Below are 25,555 nucleotides of genomic sequence, written 5' to 3' on the forward strand. Positions count from 1 at the left end.
CTATGGAAATGTTCACCATGGTGACCAGTAATGTAAATAAGGTGCTTCCATGGTATCATTGGCTGGGGCATGGGGGCTGCATGGAAAATTGTGGTTTAGGATCAATGCATCAAATATTTGTCATATACTCCTACACATTACTCCCCCCAAAAACTCCCAAAACAAAAAAGATTCCTAAATCCGAACCCCCAACTACACCTACTCTATGCTGGTTTACCTCTACCTATCCATCTAAAAACCACTAAATTTATTTGTAATAAAAACTACGGGGAAGGGAGGTACCGGGAAAAGAAAAGTGTTCAAAATCAGTGCTTCTTCAGCTTTTTTTTGATGAACTTCAAACAATTGTAATTCGGCTCATTAGCCTCCTCCCATTTGGCCAATTATAAATTGATCTCGACCATGTCCTTTCGCATTTCGTTCCCAAATTTGGAGGCAATGGAAGCTGGTGATGGCTCTGGCTAGAATGCTGTTGTGGTAGGGGCCATTCAAGTTGAGTGGGTGGAACCTGCAGACCCACTCCTGACCCTCTGTGTTGAGGTTCCAATTGTTTTTGTGCTTGCAGCAGGCTGTTTGGCTGGTCCTCCATGAGGAAATGCCTGCCACAACCCTGATTATTTCTCACATCTGTAACACTTGGCCATCCTGTGGCACTCTCACTGGACTTCACAGATGTGCCAGAATCTGTCAACCCTCTTCTCCAAGGCACGCTTTTGTGCAGGAGTTATTGAGGCCGCTAACACATGAGGGGAACATGTCATCAGAAACTGCATTGGGTAGAAGGAGAACAAGCATTGAATGGAAACAGTATCTTCAGATGACACCTATAGTCCATCAGACCTCATAAAACAATGTCAAGCCCAAAGCCTATACCAATCTGCCACCCAAGCATCTACAATATATTGTTCATGTTGTGGGGATAATGGCTATTCAATGTTGCACAATATCTGTGCACAAGCTTGTAACATCTCCTACGTACCAGGTAAACACTCACCATGCACATCTCATGCACATGTGATGTGAACATGCTCGCTCGCTCTCATCATGATAGGTAGATCATGTAGGTTCAGCGGCACACATCTTATTTACTACAATCCAGAGACATGGACCACAATCTTCAGAAGAGCTGAAATCTGTTTCCGCAACTAACTGTTGGCCTTGTTAAAAAGCTCCTTGCGTGGCTGGTGCATCACTTAATTTCGGAAGAGTAGTGAAGCAAGTGTCTTATTGATAATCCCCTTGTAGGCCTTCACACATAGACATAACTTGTACCATGTCCAGAGTAACATGTGACAAATATGTTTCCAGCATCCATACATTTCTGAAACTCAGCACCTCTGACACATATCTTGACTGGCTTCACTGTGTTCCTATACATATTTACCTTTTCCAAAGACTCACAAATCTATTGCAGCACACGTTGGCACCTGTGCATCATTTTGTCTTATTCCACACCCTCAACATAACATCAGACATGATGTTGATATCCACGGATAGTTAATGGTATCTTAACTGACACAAGTGCCATTTTAACATGGCATTGCATACAGCATACTCTCTCATCATTACACATGTGTGTTTTGTTTTTGGCACTTCAATATGTATATGCGATACACAAGGTACAAAGAGAGCAATGTGCAAATTGTCAGCAACCGGTGCATTGCTGACCTCTCATGAAGGCTGGTTGGCTGAGACACAGATCTTGCTATCCTCACCTTTGTCATGACATGCTGAACTAATCCTTATGTCCTAGAGTCAGGCAAATGTAAATAAGGATGTAGATATGTATAAGGGGTACTTAGAAATAGTTCTGTTGACAGAACAACAAGGTGATCCAGGAGATCCCTTTCACAGGTGATGAGGTCTGCCCACCGGTACTTCAAGTGGTGGTCAGTGTGCTCGACCGAGAATATGCATCTCAGCTGGTACAGCACCTTGGCCCAGCGCAGCCTCTGTGCTTCTGTTTTTGTAGCTCATAATAGTACGGCTACCCATAGCCATCATGTTAGAGAGGTAGTTGCACACCAAACAGATGAACCGTCCTAGTTCATCCCAGTCATCATCTATGTCCTTACCTTCCCTGACATGTTGCAGTTTCCCTCCACTGCAACCTAAATATCCTGAACAAATAAGAAAAATACTATTCCCCAACTACCCCAACAAACTCAACTATTCCAATACAGACCCCGAAAATACTGACACAATAACAGGACAAAAATGTACAATACAATGACAACAATTACTAAATGAAAAAGACACACACAGCACACAGTACAAAAGACTCAAAATCCACCACTTCTCACTCCAGCACAAGCACCACACAAACTCTCCCAAGCACAATCTACAACACTGTAAAGTAAAAGTGAAAGTAAGCTCACTTTTCCATGAGTGCAGCAAGGAAGTCCTAGTACGTCACTTCCTGTGCATATGCATCATGTTTTCTTATATGCGTCTTTTTTTTTTTGCATCAGAGCACTGTGTGAAATTTTGTATGAAGGTTGACAAAGCATAACTATTTAGTTTAGACACATCATTTCTGGTATTTGCAAGGTTTGAAGGACTACTGTATGCATAATCTTTTTACACATGACAGTCATGCATGAATTCTTCTATGAAGGCTAACAAGGCATGATATTTTATATTAGACACGCAGATGGGAGTCTTCATTTTTAGTATTTATGATGTATGTTGAACTACCATATGCGTCATTTTTTTTATGCATGATGGGCATGCATGGATTTTAGAGTGAAGGCTGGCAGGACACCCAGATTCACATTCCTAGTTACAGGTGCTATGCATCTTTGTTTCTTTGTTTTTTGTATGGTAGAGCAACATATGTATGCATGCATATTTCACTGTGTACCGGTAACATAGGAATGTGTTTCCATATGTTTATAGGTGTGTGTGATGCATGGGAGAACTGATACTGCTTGCAAATGTGCATGTGTATGAAGACTCTTTTGCACATACATGGTAACACATGTGTACAATGTGTGTGCTGTGAGTGAAGATATGTGATGGAACTCGTATTGTAGGGCTACCACATTGTTATGTCAGAACTCTCACTGTTCATTCCACAACACAGCATAAGATAGAATGGGCCATGTGAAAAACATGTTTATGCATATGATACCCTTGCCAACTTTTTTGCAAAGGATGCTGTTGACTAAGTCTGGGTTATGATTCGGTAACCCATGACAATGTAAATGCAAGTGTGTGTCACACTCTGATGTCTTCTAAGGGCCCGACTTCATGATGCCAATGACATGTGTTACGTATAGTTCCCCATGCATTCAAATTGTTTGAGATGGTGTGCTGACATATGTCATTGCTGGTATGTATGTGACATGTTTGTTTGTGAAAAGAAAGTTTCATGTGTGAATAGTAATGCATACTACAGACGTGTGTTTAGGGATGTGACAACTACCAATTCCCTATTCCAGCATAGAAAAATGCAGCCCATTTTCTCAAGGCTGTGTACTCATATCTGTCTTTACTATATTTTCCTATGTAGAAATGTACTGTTCATATAAGTTTGTAAGTTAATATGTGACACATACACATTTTCCTATGTACATTGTTCTCTTTTGTCTGTACTCAAATAGACTGCACCAAGCCTGGCCCACCTAAGTGGGACATGTGTGCTAAGAAATAAGATTTATATGATTAGAACATACACTTGGAATGTACAATGAATCACCCTTTTTTATAGCCTGATTTCTCTATTAGCATACCATCTGTATGGCAAGGCTGCTTTCAGGCAGTGATGGCATCCTAGTCATCAGTGCTCCAGCGGCACTTTGTATGCCCACACAGACAAATTGTTGCATGTATTGACACAGGTTGACTGTGGTCACCTCAGCTCAGTTTACTGTGCACAGGTAGCAAGCCCCTGACTGAGTCTAGAGTTGAAGTTGCCCCCTCTGGGGAATGAGGGTAGTAGGGGTGAGAGGTCTGCCACCCTCAATGTCCATCATCAGCACTGCAATGCACAGTCACCTGCAGGCATACATCTGCATATTTGTGATCCCATGGCCAAGTATGTTTTGTTAACTTTGAGTTTCTTGATGTCAGCCTTGCCCTAATATTTATTAGGGACTTACTGCTTGTTTGTGCTGGACATGTCTCATCATTTGTGATGGCTTGACAAGACTTGGCATACATAGGGGAGATTATTCCTATGATGCTTGGTTAGGTCATTGATAGATTGTGGAACTGGGTCATATCTTCTGACCCAGGCTACAGATACTGGTGTTTGTCACTTGCTTCTGTCACACTTGTTTGTGCCTTCGAAGCACATAGTTATAGCTGTTGACAATGTGACTGCAATATGTACAGACCTACACAATTTCTGTGAATTTGTGAAAGGTTTTATACGGAAACATTGATGTGTTGCATATTGAGTATTAGTCTCTGTGTCTTCCTTCATACACACTGATGGCATATTTTGTCAGGTATCCTTCTAGTTCAACATTGCTGGCATAATTACTGCAGATTACCCTTAGTACCCATCTTTGTCATCAACATTGTCTCTTCATAAATGGACAACATACTAAGTCAGTGTACTTAGTTGATGGACATAACTTCTTCTAAGAATAAGCAAGGTTTGCCCTCATATCAAGCCAGCACACTTGTGTGATATTGGTGTGACAATGTAAATTGTTAGTGCTGAACACATTCATGTGGTAGTGCATTGTTTTTGTTTGTTTTTAGTTCCTGACTAAGTTCCTGCATTTTTTATATCTGTTGTGGTTTTGTCATGCTCTCTGAGATGTGGGTGAGGTAAATAGTTATGTGATGGTGAAAATGCTCACGGCATGAGAAATCAGAGGTCAAGTGATTCATTTATAATTTGTATTTATTGATGCTTGGACTACAGTCTCTAAGTGAAAAAGTTGTGTAGAATGTGGTCTACTGTGTGCTCTAGCAACAGAGTTTGGTAGTTCACTATCCTCCTGTTGTGCATCATTGTCCTCATCCTCCTCACTGGGGACATCTACCTGTTCGTCCCAGGAGACATTGGTGCGTACACAGATGTTGTGCAAAATTGCACAGACAAGTATTAATTTGCACACATGGGGTGGTGCATTTAAGAGGCTTCCTCCAGTTAGACTTAGGACCACATGTACGAAAGTTTTGCGAGTTGTAAATTGGTTGCAGCCCTATTTGTGACCCTGCAAAAAGTGAAATGGTATGTTCCAATGCTATTTCAGAGCCCCAAATAGAGATGCGAACAATTACCGACTCGCAAAATTTGCGACTTGAGATTGCGACTCGCAAATACGAAATCACCAGTACAAGGTAGTCGCAAATTGAGAATAGTCGCCAAAACCCCGTTTTGCACACCCAGATTAGCACTGATTACAAACAGGTGGTAACCAGAACCAAAGAATAAAAGCAGGCCCAGAAGGCATCTCGGCTTCGCAAAATGGCTGCATTCTACGTGATTGCATGGAGGAGGAGAGTCCAGGCTGCTCAGCAGAGGAGGAGGAGGTGGAGACAGGAGAGGATATACATAGCCAGGCAGACCGTATTTCAACAGACTGAGGGTGGAAATATATGACAAATAAAGACTGAGCAGCGCAGTTATCTTAGAGATTATTGAACTGCTGAAACTGCAACTAGAACGCCAGACTTTGCGCAGCTGTTCTATCCCCACACATGTGCAAGTGTTCTGCTCACTGCACCTCTTGGCCTCGGGTAGCTACCAGGGGGTGATTGCTGTTGCTGGTGGGGTGTCCCAAAGTGCCCTGTCATGATTCTTTAGACAGTTCTTAGTTGCCATACTCACACACAAGTTCAGATACATATACCTTCTCAGGAATGAGGAGGAAATTCACAACACCAAGTTGGACTTCTACAGAATTGCCAACTTTCCCCATGTAATAGGGTGTGTGGACAGGACACATATATCCATTTGCCCATCTGTAAATCTGAAATATGTGTTCCGTAATAGGAAATGTACTCACTCACTGAACATTCAGGTGCTATGTGATGTCCATAATGTAATAACTGACATAGTGGCAAAATTTCCAGGGAGTACACATGATGCATACATATTCAGGCACAGTGGAATACACCAACGCCTAGAACGTGGGGAGTTTGGCAAAGGATATTTATTAGGTACTGTGTAGTACACAATGATGTCTTAAATACATGTCACTGTAGAACCATGTGAAGCCATGCTCATATCTGCTGTTTTGTTACACAGGTGACAGTGCATATGCTCTGAGGCCATGGATACTCACCCCATCCCTAACACCTGCCAATCAGAATGAGAGGCGCTACAACATTGGACATTTGCGAACCAGAACTGTCATTGAGAGGACATTTGGCATGTTGAAGTCACGTTTTAGATGCCTGCACAAAAGTGGAGGGGCACCCCAGTATGCCCCAGAGACTGCATGCAAGATTCTGGCAACATGTGCCATCCTACACAACATAGCATCCAGACGTGGGCTACATCTCACCCTAGATGACACAGATTCGGAGGATGAGGAGCCTGTGGATGGTAGCTTCGCAATAGAGGGCAGACAGAGACGGGACCACATTGCAACTCACTACTTTGGCAGGTACGTGGCAACGGTTACGGCACTCACAAATGTAAGACTCACATAGCCAGGTTGTGCAAACACAAAAATTCCCCTTAATGTCAGGGATGTAATGATGAACTGTTGACGTCTAAACAGCAATAAAAAGGTAAAATGTTACAATGGTTGACACATTTATATCATGTGCCTCAGGCAATTCCCAGATTAGCAAATTCACACCCTCCTGCGACTATGGCCACTATGGCCCAATTCTGGTTGGTCACCTGATGCTTGGTGGGCACTGCTACTCCACAGGATGCGTGCATCTGAGGCAGAAACACTGCTAACGCTGGAGATTTCCTCACTATCCTGAGGGGTATAGCCAACTCCTCTTGCTGCCTGGGTGGTCTGTATTAGATCCACTGCATGACTGATGCGCCCTAGTCCCCTTGCTACATCACCGGCAAAATACCCAAGTTCCACCTGTAACGTTACAGTGCACCAGGATAGGCAGGTAGTAGTGGTTGTGAGGCGGCCAATCGACTGACTCAGCCAAACGGGCTGCAGTGTTGCGCTCTCTGCACCTTGCCTGGGCCTCATCCGCCACCATTTCCCTGCACAGGTCATTGATGGCGGTGGTGAGGTTTGCCATGTTGTTGTTCATGGTGGTGAAATGCGAGTCAAAATTGGCAAAAGCCTGTGAGAGGGTCCGTTGCAGCCTGTGCAGGTTCCTGTTCGTTAACCGCATATGTTTATTTTGCAGGCAGTGACTGCTCAGTAAGGATGACTCCAGTCCTAGGAATTGTTCCCCTGTGACATCCTTCTCACCTGCTGACTGTGCTTGACATCGCCATCTCCGCCCAGACCCAGCAGACCTATGTGGCTGACTCACACTCATCTGTGGACCTGGTGTCAGGTTGCCTGTCTCAGTGTCCACATCTGTCTCCTCGGTGGTATAATGTGCATGGTGGACAAGTGAGGTGATCATGCACTCCCCTGCTGATACACTGGCTGCCTCGTCTGCGATGAAGGTGGCAGATTCATCTCCCTGCACATTAGGGTCATCAGTGGGTACTTGTGGGAGACCTGTGGGACACAGGGGATACACTGTCAGTACCTCTCAGATGTGTGGTGTATCAAAATAAATATTCCACAGAAGTTGGACTACTGTACTACATTGCCCATAATGCATTGTTCTGTAGGTTGCAATATAGGCATGGAACACATTTGGATGATGCATGCTTTTGTGTACTGTGGTTGTGTGCATGGTGCATTGAATGGTGTAAATAAGTAAGATTTGCTACTTAGTTTTGGATGTTCCTGGTGCAGAACTGTCCAGGTCCCCAATTTCAACGACAGCCTCCGGCTCCAGAGTGGTCTCCACCATGCTCTCAATGGCTGTAGGAGGTGGAACTGTGGATGGTCCTCCACCAGTTCAGGTCACCTCCCTCATCCGCTCTGCCACCCTTTCTTTGGTCCTGGACCTAAGGTCGTACCACCTTTTGCGGACCTCATCGATTGTGCGCTGGCTGACTCCTATCGCATTGCCAAACAGGACCTCATGGTGCAGGCAGCACTCCTCACTCAGGACCTCCAGCTCCTTGTGAGAAAACTTCAGTTTCCTCTTCCTCCCTGCAGTGGGATTCTCCTTGGTCTGGGCTGCCATGGCTGCAGCTGCTCTTCTCAGATGGGTGTGCCTCTGCTGTCTGTGCTGGGTAGACTCCTCCCAGTTCCACGGGGGTACTTCCTGGTTCTGAAGTCCTCACTCAGAACCAGGAAGTGTGTTTTCTTCATTTTTTTGGGCACCCCCTTGCAAATTGTGACACAGTCGCAATTTGCGAGTCCGGGCCACATCCCAGTGCAATTTGCGAAATCACTAATTGCAAATTGCGATGCAAATCCAGAGTTTGATACGTGTAGTCCTTAGGCTCTTGAACCTGGATTTCAGCAGGCCAAATATCCTCTCCACCACACATTTGTTCCTTTTGTGTTCTTCATTGTAGGGACGCTCACCATCAATTTGTGGATTTCATTATGGGGTCATGACTCATAGATGGATGCCATAACCTTGGTTCGCTGCAATGAAATGTGAGACAATGTGTCAGACATGCATATTTGTCACTTGCTATGTGCCACAGCACATATTTGTTCTCAGTAGAGTAGTGATTAAGGCTTGCATCCTGTATTGCGTGTGTTTCTGTTTGAGTGGATAGTTGCATTGGTGTGTGGTGGTGCATTTACCAGTCATGGGTTGTGCCTCAGGGACCTGGTGATTGTTTAATAATTTCTGGTCTGACAGCTCACCCATGCAGAATTTGTGCAGTGTTGTCTATGTTTGTCTCTTAGTCCCATTTCTATAGACATGCAGAAGAGGGATGTTTGCGAAATGTGTACCTATTTTGTGAGTTGTGTGCCATGAGACAAGTGTTGCTCCTTATGTGTTGCATGTGAATCCTACCCCTTTGGCCTTGAAATACCTCCCTTGCACAAAGTGTTGCTGTTGACAATTGCTGGCTAGTATGCATATGTGCATGTGGTTCATATGCATGGTGTGGCACAGTTATATGGGATGTTTTGTGATGTATGCTATGAGTTTCCAGACACCTGTGGGACAGGGCAGGGCATGAGGTTCTTTTCTGCAATGCCCTGCATCACCTATCCAGCCCAGCAAAGTCCCATGTCTCCTTATTATTGTGTGTTTCTAGCCTCTACCAGTGCACTGGAAGTAGATCAGCTGCCACTGCCCACTGTTGGCACCTTTGTATCATGTTAGTGAGATGTGGGACTTATGGGTATGATTGTTGATGTGTTTTGAGGTGTCCATTCCTACACATGATCTATCAGTGGTTATGATGTTCTATTTCAATGTGTGCTGCACTATGTACTACACAAGGGAACAGTGAACACAATGAGTATATCAGGTATATTTTGATGATATGTAGATTGTGTTTGCACCAACAGGGTGGAATCAATTGTCGGTGCTGCCTAAGGTTTCTACATCATGATAAATGTGGGGCTGTACCAATATGTGAGGTTTTTGATGGTGGCATGGCCAATGTAATACACATAGCTGAGCTATTCCATGCTAAGTGTTACGTGTGAAGAATCTGTATTTTTGTAATAAATATGTGGACACATGTAGTGGTTTGACCTCAGCTTTTGAATGCAAAAGGGATATTGCTCCACAAGTCTGACATGTAAAGTGTCAGTTAGGTGGTGCTAAGAACTTGCACATATGACAGTATGTCAAGGTGATATGTGTGCATTGTAGTGAGACATGTTTCATATGTATTGTTGTCCACACATTTGTGTTCCCTGTCCATGTGTGTGTAATGTGGCGTATGTATTGTTTCTCTCACATGTTTAGTGTGTTGCCTGTGTTATGATGTGTAAGCTGGCTTACCTACGAGTAGGCCATTGCCATTTTGTCCATCCTGGAAGCGTTGATTAATTGTTGAGTGTCTGACGATGTAAGCATCATGGACACTGCCCAGATCTTGAACAAGGATGTTTTTAAATATTCCACAACGGTCCTCATTGGACTGCACATTAATTGAGTGTGTGTGTTTCCTGTTCCTGAAGAGGTGATCCATTGCAGCAGGAGGGACGATTTGGACATGTGTCCAGTCCATTGCACCCAGCACATGTGGGAACCCAGCAATTTGGTAGAATCCTTTTTGATCTCCTGCTGCAGTTTTTGAGAGTTGGGGAACTGGATGTGGTGGGTTGTGAGGTGGATGATGTCATTCAGGACCACAGGGAGGAAGGCAGAAAGGGATGGTTGGGATATCCCTACATCTCTTGCTACAGTGGTCTGAAGTGATCTTGTGGCCAGCATGTAGCGGATAGACAGGAATCTGGTCATGGGTGGTATGTTTGTAGGACTTTTCACTCTTGCTGCGATGTCAGGTGCAATCTGGTGGAGCAGCCATACAATGGACTCCAGCTTGAGACGGTACAGTCTGATGACCTCTTCGTCCCTAGGCCAAGGATGGATGCACATGTGTAGAATATTCTCTTTCTCCTGTGCTGTCTTTGTGGCTGCGGTGGTGCTGTTTGAGGTTGCTGCGGGGGTGCTGGTAGCACTGGTCATCATCGCTGTCGTCTTTTCTGGGTGCCAAGCTGTAGGAGTAACAAGTCCTTGTTGTCCAGTCGCTTGTCAGGGTTCCTTCTTTGTGTTTTCCTTATGTAGTTGTGGCTGGGCCTCTTTTTAACACCTGGTCTGACCAGCTGTTAATTTTTTTTTACGCTAATCGGAAATAGCACCATTTTTCATGCCCGATCCTAGGCGTGCTTCATGTTTCCATCAGCTTGTAGATATGGCGCTAGCAGGCTACTGTAATGTTTTAGGAGGGAAATCAACCTTTCATATAATTGTCATTAAGCGATACAAAGTGAGGAAGCACTTCTAAAAAATGCGCAAAGTCAGGAAATTTGTTGTTAGACTGTTCTAGCGACAATATCTAAATATGGCCTTAGGTTAGCGCTGCTCTTGTGTAAAAACAACTTTTTTTTACATTTCGGCCTTTGCGTATCTGTTCCTGAGAGCAAAAGGCTCTCACCCCTGGAGTCCAGAATCATGTCTGGTGGTAGCAAGCTGGTTAGGACCAGTCAGCAACCATGCCAGGGCTGTTAGATTTTGCAGGGGGGCCCTTCTAAGGTGCCCTATTGGTTCAGTTTATTTAAAAAAATCCAACACTGGCATCAGTGTGGGTTTATTATTTTGAGTACTTTGAAACCAAATAACCCAGTGTTTGGAGAGGCCATCATGTAGTTGGGGAATCCATAATGGCCAGTGTCCAGCACAAGCATTTGCTGTGGTTTCCTTGTACACTTAGGATGTCTAAGAATTTAGCAAAGGCACAGTAGGGGCATACTTGCTCATGCACACATATCCCTTACATACAGTATAATGCACCCTGTCTTAGGGCTGTAAGGAATGCCAGAGGAGTAACTTACTTATATTGCATGTAGTGATAAACGATAGGGTACTCTTGGTGAGTTCCATGAGTTTGCAAATTTGGATACACCTTGTCATGCACTTGCAATGGCGGTCTGCAAGAGGCTGGTGTGGGGCCTCTTAGAGTGGTACAATTGATGCTACAGCTCTGGGTGCCCTCTTCAGTTCCCATGCCCTAGGTAACATGTATACCATTTACTAGGGACTTTTAAAGGTGGCTAAAGTGCCAAACATAGTAAAGCTTTGGGAAAGAGATCTGGCCCTGGGAACTTGTTTAGCAGGAGACAAAGGCACTTACAGTTTGAAACCACTTCCTTTTCTGGGCAAAACTTGGAGGGCTACCATGTCAAAAGAGGCCCTTTCTCACAATCAACCTTCACTTAGGCAAAATCTCACTTTGAGGGACCAGATATATATGTCAATGTGTTTCAACACTGCTGAGAGGAAATCCTTCAAAAACAGGCTGATCATAGGTGGGGACATATCAGCAGATAAGGCCATTGTATGTTGGAAGGACCCTGTGGCTAGGAAGTGCGATACTGATGTGAATTGCATTATGGATGGTATACTGGTAGGATAACTAATAGCTGGCATCAGATCTGGCTCCAACTGATGGCATAAGTCCACATTGTTGGCCTATCCAGGTGGCATTACATTATAATATGTTGTTACTCCATTGTGTGAAGGTCTGCCAGGGGACAATAGACAGGAGTTTGTCGCATCCTCGCTCTCCCAAAGTACCTATGTGTGACAAGGCATGATTTTCAACATTAGTCAGTGGTTCCACAGCAAAATACATGATGCATGCCCGCAATATCATGTGACAAAGCATTTCTGACTAGATAGACTTGACAAATACGTATTACAGCTGGCAACTACACAAGGGTCACATGTAACCCCCAAGGGTTTCAACACATGTGTCCATGACATGGATTTGGATGGAACTCAAAGATGTGATACACAATTGCCCCTTGATAAGTAACTGTATATTCCTTCCACCAAATTGACAGTCAGCAGTAATGGCCCGTGGAACGCTGTCAAATGCCACCTGTGCCCTGCAACAAACTACAAAGATGGTTGATTTGAAGGACCTACATAAAAAGACAGAACAAGTTTGTGATGCAAAGAAACATATATTATAGGTTTGACGCAGTTTATAAAGCCTAATATAGAATTTCAGGTCACCAGATTGGTGGATGCCTTGCCTACTCTACTGGACATTCCACCTCCCTTTTCCTAATTCAAATACCCTATTCCTCGCCCTATCCCAGGCACACAGACAAATCCACATGCATCCACTTCAACATAGATAAGCAACACACATAAACACATAAACACAAACACCACAAAACACACCGGCACACAAGCACTCATTGTGCACCCACACACACAATATCAGCCACCACTTCCCCAGACATCCCTATCACCCCCACCGCCCCTTTCTGTAGAGGTTCCCTGGCAGTACTAGGAGTCAAGTGCGGGTACAGTACTGTGCACTGATAATCTTCTGGACAGGCCAATGGCCTTTGATCTCTTGCATTTTGTTTCAAATAAACCCACACAGTTGTTTTGTTGGGTACACATTTGTCCTGATATTGCTTTTACACCTTTATGTTGTTCCTGAGTAACTTGTGTTCTATGCCTACAGTTGGGCGTTTCTGTCCCTGATTGCTGATCCCTTTGCTGTTGTTTGCAATATCTGACTTTATAAGCAGTGCTGGTGTCACCCAAGACAGAGATAGGTGTTGATTGTATGGCTATGTGAGTGTTAATGCAATTGGTTTATCATTGTATTATGTTTTATTTGTTATGGTAAATATTTTGGGGGTCATTCCAACCCTGGCGGTCGGTGTTAAAGCGGCGGCTAACCCGCCAACAGGCTGGCGGTTTAAAAAAATGGAATTCTGACCCTGGCGGAAACCGCCAACAGAGACCGCCACTTTAACACTCCGACCGCCACGGCGGGACAAACAAACAGCGCGGCGGTCAGCGCCAACAGACAGGCGGAAGACAATGTACCGCCCACCCTATCACAACCCACCAATCCGCCACCTTTTCCGGGGCGGTAGCCCCGCCGATAAAAACACGGCGGAAACAGACATTTCAAACCGAAAAAGCTCACCTCCATACACCCCACGAGGAATCTGGACAGCATGGAACCCGAATTGCACATCCTTCCAGCTATTGTATTCCTGCTCCTCTACCAGGAGCACGAACGCCGGCGCAGAAGACAACGGTGAGTACTGCACCTACGACACAGGGGAGGGGGGAGGAGAAAATATTACGGGGACACACTCACCCCCACCCACTACAACACACACATCAATGCATAGCAATACATCACTGTTACAACCCCCAAACCCCCCGAAAGAATGCAAAGACAAAAGGAATAGATCATAAACAGTCGAATATATTGTATTATTGCCTTATAAAAATATCACACATTTAAAACTAATATATACATAAATATTAAAAGTCTGATAATTCTAGCTGTCATTGTCCGTGGACCACTGGGCCCAAATCACATGGGCAAGGCCCACACAAGATACCTGACACCAACGGAGAGAACACTGCAGGAGCATCAGATAGAAAAACTACAGGCACCTCAGGGGGAAGGGAAGGGGGGGCACCTCAGCCACATGAGTACACAACGCCAGATCCACGAGGGGCCTCCATGGCCACTGTCCCATCCTGGGGAGTGCAAAGCCACAGTCTCTCAAGTCTCTACAGTGGGTGGCTTGCCCACTGCCATATCCTGGGGAGTGCAAAGCCACAGTCTCTCAAGTCCATAAAGTGGGTGGTTTGCCCACTGTACCATCCTGGGGAGTGCAAAGCCACAGTCTCTCAAGTCTCTACAGTGGGTGGCTTGCCCACTGCCATATCCTGGGGAGTGCAAAGCCACAGTCTCTCAAGTCCATACAGTGGGTGGGTTGCCCACTGTTCAATCCTGGGGAGTGCAAAGCCACAGTCTCTCAAGTTAATAACAGTCTCCACTGGTACTGGAGGGGGACTAGTGCCCAGAGTGCTTCGTGCAGCCCTGCCCGACACAGATGCGGGCCTGCCCCTTCCGCCAATGGGCCAGCGGTGCTTGAGATGAAGGGCCCAGTTCAGCGGTTCTTGAGACGGCGGTGCCCATCGGAGCGGTGCTTGAGATGAAGGGCCCAGTTCAGCGCTGCTTGAGACGGCGGTGCCCTGTTCAGCGGTGCTTGAGACGGCGGTGCCCAGCGGAGCGGTGCTTGAGATGAAGGGCCCAGTTCAGCGGTGCTTGAGATGAAGGGCCCAGCGGAGCGGTGCTTGAGATGAAGGGCCCAGTTCAGCGGTGTTTGAGACGGCGGTGCCCAGCGGAGCGGTGACTGAGATGAAGGGCCTAGCGGAGCGGTGCTTAAGATGAAGGGCCCAGTTCAGCGGTGCTTGAGATGAAGGGCCCAGCGGAGCGGTGCTTGAGATGAAGGGCCCAGCGGAGCGGTGCTTGAGATGCAGGGCCAAGTTCAGCGGTTCTTGAGACGGCGGTGCCCAGCGGAGCGGTGCTTGAGATGAAGGGCCCAGCGGAGCGGTGCTTGAGATGAAGGGCCCAGTTCAGCAGTGCTTGCGACGGCGGTGCCCAGCAGAGCGGTGCTTGAGATGAAGGGCCCAGCGGAGCGGTGCTTGAGATGAAGGGCCCAGTTCAGCGGTGCTTGAGACGCCGGTGCCCTGTTCAGCGGTGCTTGAGACGCCGGTGCCCTGTTCAGCGGTGCTTGAGACGGCGGTGCCCAGTTCAGCGGTGCTTGAGACGGCGGTGCCCAGCGGAGCGGTGCTTGAGACGGCGGTGCCCAGCGGAGCGGTGCTTGAGATGAAGGGCCCAGCGGAGCGGTGCTTGAGATGAAGGGCCCAGCGGAGCGGTGCTTGAGATGAAGTGCCCAGTTCACCGGTGCTTGAGACGGCGGTGCCCTGTTCAGCGGTGCTTGAGACGGCGGTGCCCTGTTCAGCGGTGCTTGAGACGGCGGAGCCCAGTTCAGCGGTGCTTGAGACGGCGGTGCCCAGCGGAGCGGTGCTTGAGATGAAGGGCCCAGTTCAGCGGTGCTTGAGACGGCGGTGCCCAGCGGAGCGGTGCTTGAGATGAAGGGCCCAGCGGAGCGGTGCTTGAGATGAAGGGCCCTGTTCAGCAGTGCTTGAGACGGCGGTGCCCTGTTTAGCGGTGCTTGAGACGGCGGTGCCCTGTTCAGCGGTGCTTGAGACGGCGGTGGCCTGTTCATCGGTGCTTGAGACGGCGGTGCCCAGTTCAACGGTGCTTGAGACGGCGGTGCCCAGCGGAGCGGTGCTTGAGATGAAGGGCCCAGTGGAGCGGTGCTTGAGATGAAGGGCCCAGCGGAGCGGTGCTTGAGATGAAGGGCCCAGCGGAGCGGTGCTTGAGATGAAGGGCCCAGTTCAGCGGTGCTTGAGACGGCGGTGCCCTGTTCAGCGGTGCTTGAGACGGCGGTGCCCTGTTCAGCGATGCTTGAGACGGCGGTGCCCAGTTCAGCGGTGCTTGAGACGGCGGTGCCCAGCGGAGCGGTGCTTGAGATGAAGGGCCCAGCGGAGCGGTGCTAGAGATGAAGGGCCCAGCGGAGCGGTGCTTGAGATGAAGGGCCCAGTTCAGCGGTGCTTGAGACGGCGGTGCCCAGCGGAGCGGTGCTTGAGATGAAGGGCCCAGCGGAGCGGTGCTTGAGATGAAGGGCCCTGTTCAGCGGTGCTTGGGACGGCGGTGCCCTGTTCAGCGGTGCTTGAGACGGCGGTGACCTGTTCAGCGGTGCTTGAGACGGCGGTGCCCTGTTCAGCGGTGCTTGAGACGGCGGTGCCCTGTTCAGCGGTGCTTGAGACGGCGGTGCCCTGTTCAGCGGTGCTTGAGACGGCGGTGCCCAGTTCAGCGGTTCTTGAGACGGCGGTGCCCAGTTCAGCGTTGCTTGATTGAAAGGGCCCAGTTCAGCGGTGCTTGTTTGAAAGGGCCCAGTTCAGCGGTTCCGCCCTGGCATGGGTGTCACTCGCCACCTGGCATGTGGCTGGCAGGGCCTTCCTGCCCATCTGTCCGTTGGCTTGCGGGGCCCTCCTAGGCTGCCGTACCGGGCCTCTGGGTGTCCTCCTGCACACCTGGGAGGGGGCTGGTGGGGCACTCCTGGGCAGCTGGCCTGCTGCCGGACTTGTCGGGCGTGCTGCCCTTCCCACCCTTCCCTGGTCGTCTGTGGCCCTTTGACACCTTTGGCGGTGTGCCAGGTGGCACCCCACTTCCAGACGGAGCCAGGGTAGGGATTTTGGTCCCTGGTGTCCGTGGCCTCTCGCGCCGGGAACTGCAAACTTTTGGGTGCTTTTCCGGGGGTGGGCTGGCCGTGCCTTGGCTCCTCGCCGGAGTTGTTGCCCTTGAGGGTGGGGGACTCCACAGTCCTTGGACAACAGTTCTGATAGGTCCTGGTTTGGTGGTGGCTGAGGTTCTGGTTGCAGTCTTATGAGATGGACGGGGCGGGGGAGTTGTTGGAAAGAGGTTAAGGTTGGCAAGGAAAAGCAATTTGGAAAGAGAGTGACGGGTAGGTGTAGTGGGTATGGGAGTGGAGGAAGAGGATGTGGTTGTAGGATTGTGAGGTCTGGTGTTTTTGGGTGCAGGTGCTTGGGCTGGAGGCTGTCGTGAGGTGGATGGCTGTTGGGTGGGTGGCTGCTTGCGTTTGTGTAGTTTGGAAGAGGGGGTGACAGACACACTGGGAGAGGACACAGGGGACGTGTAAATGGTAGTGGGGGTGGTGACTGCACGTGTGCGGAGTGTTCTGGTGGGTGTGCTGGTGATGGACGTAGTGGCTGAAGATGTTGTGCATGCAAATGTGAGTGGAGACGTCACAGGGAGGGAGGAGGGAGACGAGGACGAGGGGGACACAGTGGAGGCAGTCGGTGTTGTTATGTCTGCATGTGGATGTTGCTTGTGTGAATGCTTGTGTGATGTGTGGTGCTTATGTCTGGATGAGCTTCCCTTGGGTGTTGAGGTGTGTGCAGGCTGGTCTGATGGTGTGTCTGGGATAGGCAGAGGTACTGGGGATTGGGTCTGGGTGGAGGAAGTTGGAGGGGGGAGGCTAGAGACAGGGACAATTGCTGCCGTCAGTGCTGAGGCCAGAGCGTTGAACGATCGCTGATGGGCAGCCTGACCCGAATGAATGCCCTCCAGGTATGCATTACTCCGGTGCACCTCCCTTTCTACACCCTGGATGGCATTCAAAAGGGTAGACTACCCAACAATGATGGTCCTCAGGAGGTCAATGACCTCCTCACTGAGGGCAGCAGGGGTGACTGGGGCAGGGCCTGAGGTGCCTGTGGCGAAGGAGATGCCCACCTTCCTGGGTGAGCGGGCACGGGGCAAAGGCTGAGGTGCTGCTGGGAGAGCGGTGCTGGTGCGCTGGGTGGCGGCTGTACCTGTTGTTGCGGGGGCACGGATGTTGCCGCCACCACAAGGGAGCTCCCTTCAGAGGACGAGTCGCTGCCACTGACATCAGCACGAGTCCCCGCTGTGGAGCTCCCCTCGCCCTCCGTCTCACTGGTGAAATCCGACTCAGTTGCATGGCCCGCCATGGCCATGTGAGATGCAGCTCCCTCGTGCTCCGATGCCACTTCTCCTCCGCCTGATGATGCTGATGCACACATGAACAGGAAGACCACATAAAAGGGGGGGGGGGAAGAAATAAAGACATGTTGAGTGCGTGGATTACCGCTACCGTTGGCGGACAAGACAGACACAGAAGCCCCCTGCACTACGCCGTGCACTTGGGGTCCACTACGCAATCCGTGGGACATGGCCTACAAGCCTATCGACGACAACTGCACACGTAGATGACACAGAGCCATGGATACCTGAACTTGGCACCCTACAGAGGTGGGGGGCGGGGGCACAGGGCCATGCCTTACGGAGGGGCCTAGCCTACAGAATTCGCCCTGGCCTAGGGAGACCCACAGCCCTCCTCCCCCACCCAGACACCTTCACTGCGCGCAAAGTCAGCAGAATGTATTTGTACTCACCCCCTTGTGTCTGCTGTGATGTCCTCACGCGCCCATCCAAATCGGGGTAGGCCACCGCCAGGATCCGGGACATCAGGGGGGTCAATTGACGACTGCCACCCCTCCTACGTTGGGAGGCCATCCCCAGCAAATCCTCCGCCGTCTTCCTGCTCCCGCGGTGGATGTCCTCCCACCTCTTCCGGCAGTGGGTGCCCCATCTGTTGTGGACCCCCAGGGTCCGGACGTCCTTGGCGATGGCACGTGAAATCACGATTTTCTGGTTGGCGCTGACCTATGTGACATGTACAGGGAGAGAAAAATTGTCATCACCTTCTGCATGCTCGATGTGAGTGGCCCCCCACCCCCACCCTTGCCATGTGGCACATGCTCTCATCTGTCGTCTGATGCATGCCTCAATCGCTCCCCCCCCGACCATCTTTCATCCACCCGACTCAACCCAGGCATTGCCCACAAAGCATGCTCCCAGTGTACTTACCTGTTGGTCTGGAGGACTGTAGAGTAGCGCATTCTGGGGGAGGACCCCATCCACGAGTTTCCCCAATTCTTCAGAAGTGAAGGCAGGGGCCCTTTCCCCAGTCGCAGTAGCCATTGTCTCTTCCAGACTGAGGTCACAAAAGCACTTGCAGTGTAGGTCCTCTCCTGTGGAAGATCAGGTATCGAGTGATTAAGCTGATAGAAAATGGCGGTCACGCCCGCCGCGGTGCGTACCGCGGCAGTGCGTACCGCGACCGCCGGCGCACATCGTCATTGGCTACTGAAACCCATAGGTTTCAATGTTAACCAATGCGGCTTTGCGCCGCGGTCTTCGACCGCCTACCACCACGGTGTGCCACGCCAGCGCATTGACCTCACATCCCATTGTCACACTTCACAGGTCAGGCAGCCGCCATTTCAAGGGCCCACATGGCTTAATTTCTACTGCGTCACACATACCTAGGCCTTTCTTCAACACTCATACACACCATTCAATGCATAGTGAATCGTGTTGTGTGCAAGCTGTGGGAACGTACCTGTGGGTTGATTGACTCTGTGCTCGCTGTTGTCCTTCCTAGGCACCGTCCGCTTGGCAATGCGAGGAGATGGAGGAATCTTCCTGTGTACAGTCCGCTGGTGGACCTGTCGACAATGGAGGAACGACATGTCATTCTGACATACAGGCTTGACTGAGCCATTATACATGAACTGTGTGCCCAGCTGGAGGCAGACCTGATGTCACCCATCCGCCAACCCACAGGGATCCCCCCTCTAGTGCAGGTGCTGTCAGTAATCCATTTCTTAGCAAGTGGGTCATTTCAAACAACAGTGGCCATATCATAGGGCCTATGTTTTCCAAGGTGTTGTCCAGAGTGTTGTCTGCCCTGCTCAAACACATGCAGAGCTACATCGTTTTCCCTGAGGTGGGGGATTTGCCTACAGTGAAGGGTGACTTCTATGCCCTTGGACATATCCCCAACATCATAGGTGCCATTGATGGGACCCATGTGGCTTTGGTACCCCCCAGAGAAAGTGAACAGGTGTACAGGAACAGGAAAATTTATCATTCGATGAATTTACAGATGGTGTGTTTGGCAGACCAGTACATCTCCCATGTTAATTCCAAGTTCCCTGGCTGAGTGCATGACGCCTACATCCTGCAGAATAGCAGCATCCCGTATGTGATGGGTCAACTCCGGAGGCACCGTGTGTGGCTATTAGGGGACTCTGGTTACCCCAACCTTTCCTGGCTATTGACCCCAGTGAGGAATCACAGGACCAGGGCAGAGGATTGCTACAATGAGGCCCATGGGCGGACTAGGAGGGTGATCGAACGCACCTTTGGCCTCCTGAAGGCCAGGTTCAGGTGCCTCCATATGACAGGTGGATCCCTAATGTACTCACCAAAGAAGGTGTGCCAGATCATTGTAGCCTGCTGTATGCTTCACAACCTGGCTTTGCGCCGCCAGGTGCCTTTTCTGCAGGAGGATGGTCCAGATGGTGGTGTTGTAGCAGCTGTGGAGCCTGTGGAGAGTGAAGAAGAGGAAGCCGAAGAGGACGACATAGACAACAGGAACACAGTAATAGAGCAATACTTTCAGTGACACACAGGTAAGAGTAAACACCGGCATATTACATTTACTTAAAGACCTCTCTACTGTCTGACTTTTTCCCCCAGTGTATGGTAACTGTGTTGTGACTTTCCCTTCCGTTTTCAGAGCTGTGGGCCCCACTGCGTGACATCTGCTTAGTTTCCCCATGGACTACAGCTGTGTGACAGCGGTTTTTTGGCATTACAATGTGAATAACAATTTCGGCACTGTCATGTCTAATACATTTGTTAAAATCACAGACAGACTCCAGATTGTTTATGTGCAATAAGTGTGTTTATTCAAGTGCTCTAATTTGGATGGGTAGTTGCAAATCGGTGAGGGGTGATGGTGGAGGATTGTCCATGGCAGAGTCCAGACTATCAGGTTCACAGGTGCATTGTCCAAATGCCTGTGGGAAGTGGAGCAGGGGTAGTTTAAGGTTGGACAGGGTGACAATGTGGGACAGTGGGATGACAATCAGGGCGGTATCCTTTGCTGGCGGGGGTCTTGACATGTTACTCTGTCTTCTTCCTGGATCTCAGGGCCCGCTTGCGGGGTGGTTCTCCTTCTGCAGGGGGTGGGGTTCTGGTGGCCTGTTGGTCTTCTGTCGGGGCCTCCTGTCCACTAGCGTCGGCGGAGGTGGTAGCCAGTTCTTGGTCCATGCTAGTGTCAGGGGCCCTTTGAGGTGCCAGAGTGGTCCGCAATGTGGAGATTAACTCATTCAGGGCAACTACGATGGTACCCATGGCGGTACTGATGTTTCTCAGTTCCTCCCTGAACCCCATATACTGTTGTTCCTGCAGAAGCTGGATTTCCTGAAACCTGGCCAGGACCGTCGCCATCGTCTCCTGGGAGTGGTGGTATGCTCCCATGATGGAGGAGAGGGCCTCGTGGAGAGTGGGTTCCCTTGGCCTGTCACCCCCCTGTCGCACAGCTGCCCTCCCAGTTCCCCTGTTTCCTTGGGCTTCCGTCCCCTGGACCGTGTGCCCACTATCACTGCCCCCAGGTCCCTGTTGTTGTTGGGGTGGTGGGTTAGCCTGGGTTCCCTGTAGTGGTGGACACACCGCTGATTGACATGTCCTGGGGACAGAGCTATGGGCCCGCTGGGTGGGTGCTGTGCTGGTGTTCCCAGAGGGGGGTAGGTCTGCTGTGGCCTGTGCCTGTCTGAGGGGAACCGACTGTCCAGAGGTCCCCGATGGACTGGGCTGGTCATCCAGATCCAGGGAGACAGAGCTGCTGTCATCACTGTGGGCCTCTTCTGGGGGTGGAGGGGACATTTGTGGACCCTCCTGCGCTGTGACCTGGCGTTCGGGTCCTGCAGGGGTATAAAAGTATGGTTATTGATCTGTGTGTGCCAATGGCGTGCAATGGGTGGGTGCCCGTGTACCCCAGTGCTGGCATTCCTTTGTGGGGGCTGTTGTGACGGTGTTTTGGGGGGGGTGATGGGTATGTGCATTGGGCATGCTTTGGTGATGGGTGTCCATGCTTTGGGGCCGCATGCAGGGCTAAGTTTTGGGATGGGTGGGTTGTGATGGTGAGACATTTGCAAGGAGTAGTTGTGAAGGGGGTGAGGGATGGGGGTATGAGTTGGCATGCAGGTGGGGTGGGGGGGATGAAGTAGTGAAGATGAGACTTACCAGAGTCCATTCCTCCAGATACTCCAGCGAGACCCTCAGGATGCAGGATGTTCAAGACTTGCTCCTCCCATGTAAATTCGGGGGAGGAGGTGGGGGTCCGCCGCCAGTCCGCTGTACCGCTATGTTGTGCCTTGATACCATGGAACGCACCTTCCCCCGTAGGTCGTTCCACCTCTTCCTGATGTCATCCCGATTTCTTGGGTGCTGTCCCACAGCGTTGACCCTGTCCACTATTCTGCTCCATAGCTCCGTCTTCCTGGCAATGGTGGTGTGTTGCACCTGTGTCCCGAACAGCTGGGGCTCTACTCGTAGGATTTCCTCCACCATGACCCTGAGTTCAGCATCTGAGAACCTGGGGTGTCTTTGAGGTGCCATGGGGTGGTGTGGATGATGTGTGGGGTGGAGTGTGTAGTGATAGGTGGGGTGCTATTTAGTGGTGTGTTGTGTGAGGTGCGTGGAAGTTCTGTGGGTATTGGTATTGTGTGCCTGTGGATGCTTGGTAGTTGACTGTGGTGTCTCTCTCTGGTCTTCGTTCGACATTTTTGGCCATAGGGGTTTGTGGGTGATGTGGGTGTGTGTTTTATATTGCATTGGGTGTGTGGGAGTGGTGAGTGTATGTGTATCAGTTGTGTGTATTTCGAATTGTCCAATGTGGTAGTGTTTTGTAGGTGTATGTGTATTTTGACCGCGGCGGTGTATACCGCCAATAGAATACCGCGGTTGAAAGACCGCTGCGTGGATTCGTGGGTCGTAATGGCATGGGCGTATTTCTGTTGGCGTGACGGTGGAGGTTTGGTCATCCCCAGTTTATCGCTGACCTTTGGTGTGGCGGACTTTTGTGGATGGCGGTATTTTGGCGGTTTGCCTAGTGTGGGTCAGAATGACCGTGGCGGTTTACCGCGACCGCGGCGGTGTTATGGCGGTCTTCTGTCTGGCGGTAAGCGCCTTTTACCGCCGAGGTTGGAATGACCACCTTAATCTTGTTTTGGCCAATGTCAGCATTTATAGTACTAGACTTGTCACCCTGATATGGCTTGTATATTCGTCTCATGTGTAGCAGCTTGAGTCTTCTTTGTGCAGACATGGAGGGTATTAAATTGTGCTAGCTTCCTTTGCATTTGACTGTCCATGTGTCTATTATGCTGTGTGTACCTTGCAGCTACTTCATCTAAGTGTACGCCTCATGTCGTGGCTGCTGTATGTGCTTTTTTTGACCTGCACTTTCACATTCTGTAGATAGGCATGTCACTAGTCCTGAGAATTGTTATTCCTGAGATACATGAAGGGCCAGTTCCTGTGCAAACGTTGTTTTAGGGGTGTGTGCAAAGTGATATGTGTCTCAGTGCAGAATCCTTCCCTGAGTGGTCCTGATGCCCCCATCCCCGTTGTGCAGGTATTATTTGCATAGTGAGCTTTTCATATTTGCCTCTTCGACTATTGAAGATCCTATTGACTTTCTATTGTGTTGCAGTGTGGGTGGTGTGTGGGTCCATTTCAGAGCTGTTTTATGGGAGTGGTGTTTTTGCTCCATGACACATCCATACATATGTTTGTTGAATCTGATGACAATCCATGGAAGGTGAAGAATGTGAGGGTGTCGGTTGTATTTGTAGATGTGATATTGTGTTGTTGGTGTTATGTGACAGAGGGGGTCATTTTGACCCTGGCGGTGAAAACTGCCTACCGCCGAGACAATGGCTGCCAAAAGACCATCACCACAGCTACCAGGCGTCAGCTGGATTATGACCACAGCTGGATTTCCGCCAAAAGGATGGCAGAAATCCATCTGTGGCCATGCCGGAGGATGGCGGTAAGGTGGTGCTGCTGTCAGCAGCAGCGCCACGCCAGTAGACCGCCGCAGACGGCATCATGACACATGATACGGCCTGGCAGAGTTCTGATGGTGGTCGCTGCTGCTGGCAGCAGCGCCCCATCCTGTCTCCTGCCGGAGGACCCCATGACAACTGTTAAGTCCGGTACTCCGACAGGGGAGGGGGTGAGGGGTGTTGTATGTGTGGTTGTGGGGGGTATGTCTGTGCGTGCGTGTATGCAGGTGTGTGTTGTGTGTTGTATGTGAGTGCATGTATGTGTAGGAAAGTACCATCTTGCCTGGCATGTTACCCCCATTTTTACTTGTATGTCAGTTGTTTTTGCCTGCCTCACTGGGATCCTGCTAGTCAGGACCCCAGAGATCATAGTTGTGGCCTGAATATGTGTTCCCTGTGTAGTGCCTAACTGTGTCACTGAGGCTCTGCTAATCAGAACCTCAGTGCTTATGCTCTCACTGCCTTTAAAGTTGTCACTGCAGGCTGGTGACCATTTTTACCAATTCTAATAGGCACATTGGAACACCCTTATAATTCCCTAGTATATGGTACCTAGGCGCCCAGGGTATTGGGGTTCCAGGAGATCCCTATGGGCTGCAGCATTTCTTTTGCCACCCATAGGGAGCTCAGAAAATTCTTACACAGGACTGCCACTGCAGCCTGAGTGAAATAACGTCCATGTTATTTCACAGCCATTTTACACTGCACTATAGTAACGTATAAGTGACCTATATGTCTAACATCACTTGGTGAAGGTTAGGTGCAAAGTTACTAAGTGTGAGGACACTCTGGCACTAGCCAAGATGCCCCCACATAGTTCAGGGAAATTTCCCCAGACTTTGTGAGTGGGGGGAACACATTACACGTGTGCACTATATATAGGTCAATACCTATATGTAGCTTCACAATGGTAACTCCGAATATGGGCATGTAACATGTCTAAGATCATGGAATTGTCCCTCCATGTCAAATCTGATATTGGGGTGCCAATCCCATGCAGCCCGGGGCTCCAGCATGGACCCCGGGTACAGCCAAACCAGCTCTCTGGGGTTTTCAATGCAGCTACCGCTGCTGCCAACCCACAGACAGGCTTCTGCCCTCCTGGGGTCTGGGTAGCCCAGTTCCAGGAAGGTCGAACAAAGGATTTTCTCTGAGAGAGGATGTTACACCCTCTCCCTTTGGAAATAGGTATTAAGGGCCTGAGAGGAGTAGCCTCTCCTGGCCTCTGGAAATGCTTTGAAGGGCACAGATGGTGCCCTCCTTTCATAAACCAGTCTACACCGGTTCAGGGAACCCCCAGCCCTGCTCTGGCATGAAACTGGACAAAGGAAAGGGGAATGACCACTCCCTTGTCCATCACCACCCTAGGGGTGGTGCCCAGAGCTACTCCAGTGTGTCCCAGACCTTTGTCATCTTGAATCCAGAGGTGTGAGGGCACTCTGGAGGCCTCTGAATGGCCAGTGCCAGCAGGTGACGTCAGAGACCCCTCCTGATAGGTGCTTAACTGACTAGGTTGCCAATCCTCCTCTGA

The sequence above is a fragment of the Pleurodeles waltl genome, chromosome 5 (assembly GCF_031143425.1).
Source record: "Pleurodeles waltl isolate 20211129_DDA chromosome 5, aPleWal1.hap1.20221129, whole genome shotgun sequence".
NCBI classification, from domain to species: Eukaryota; Metazoa; Chordata; class Amphibia; order Caudata; family Salamandridae; genus Pleurodeles; species Pleurodeles waltl.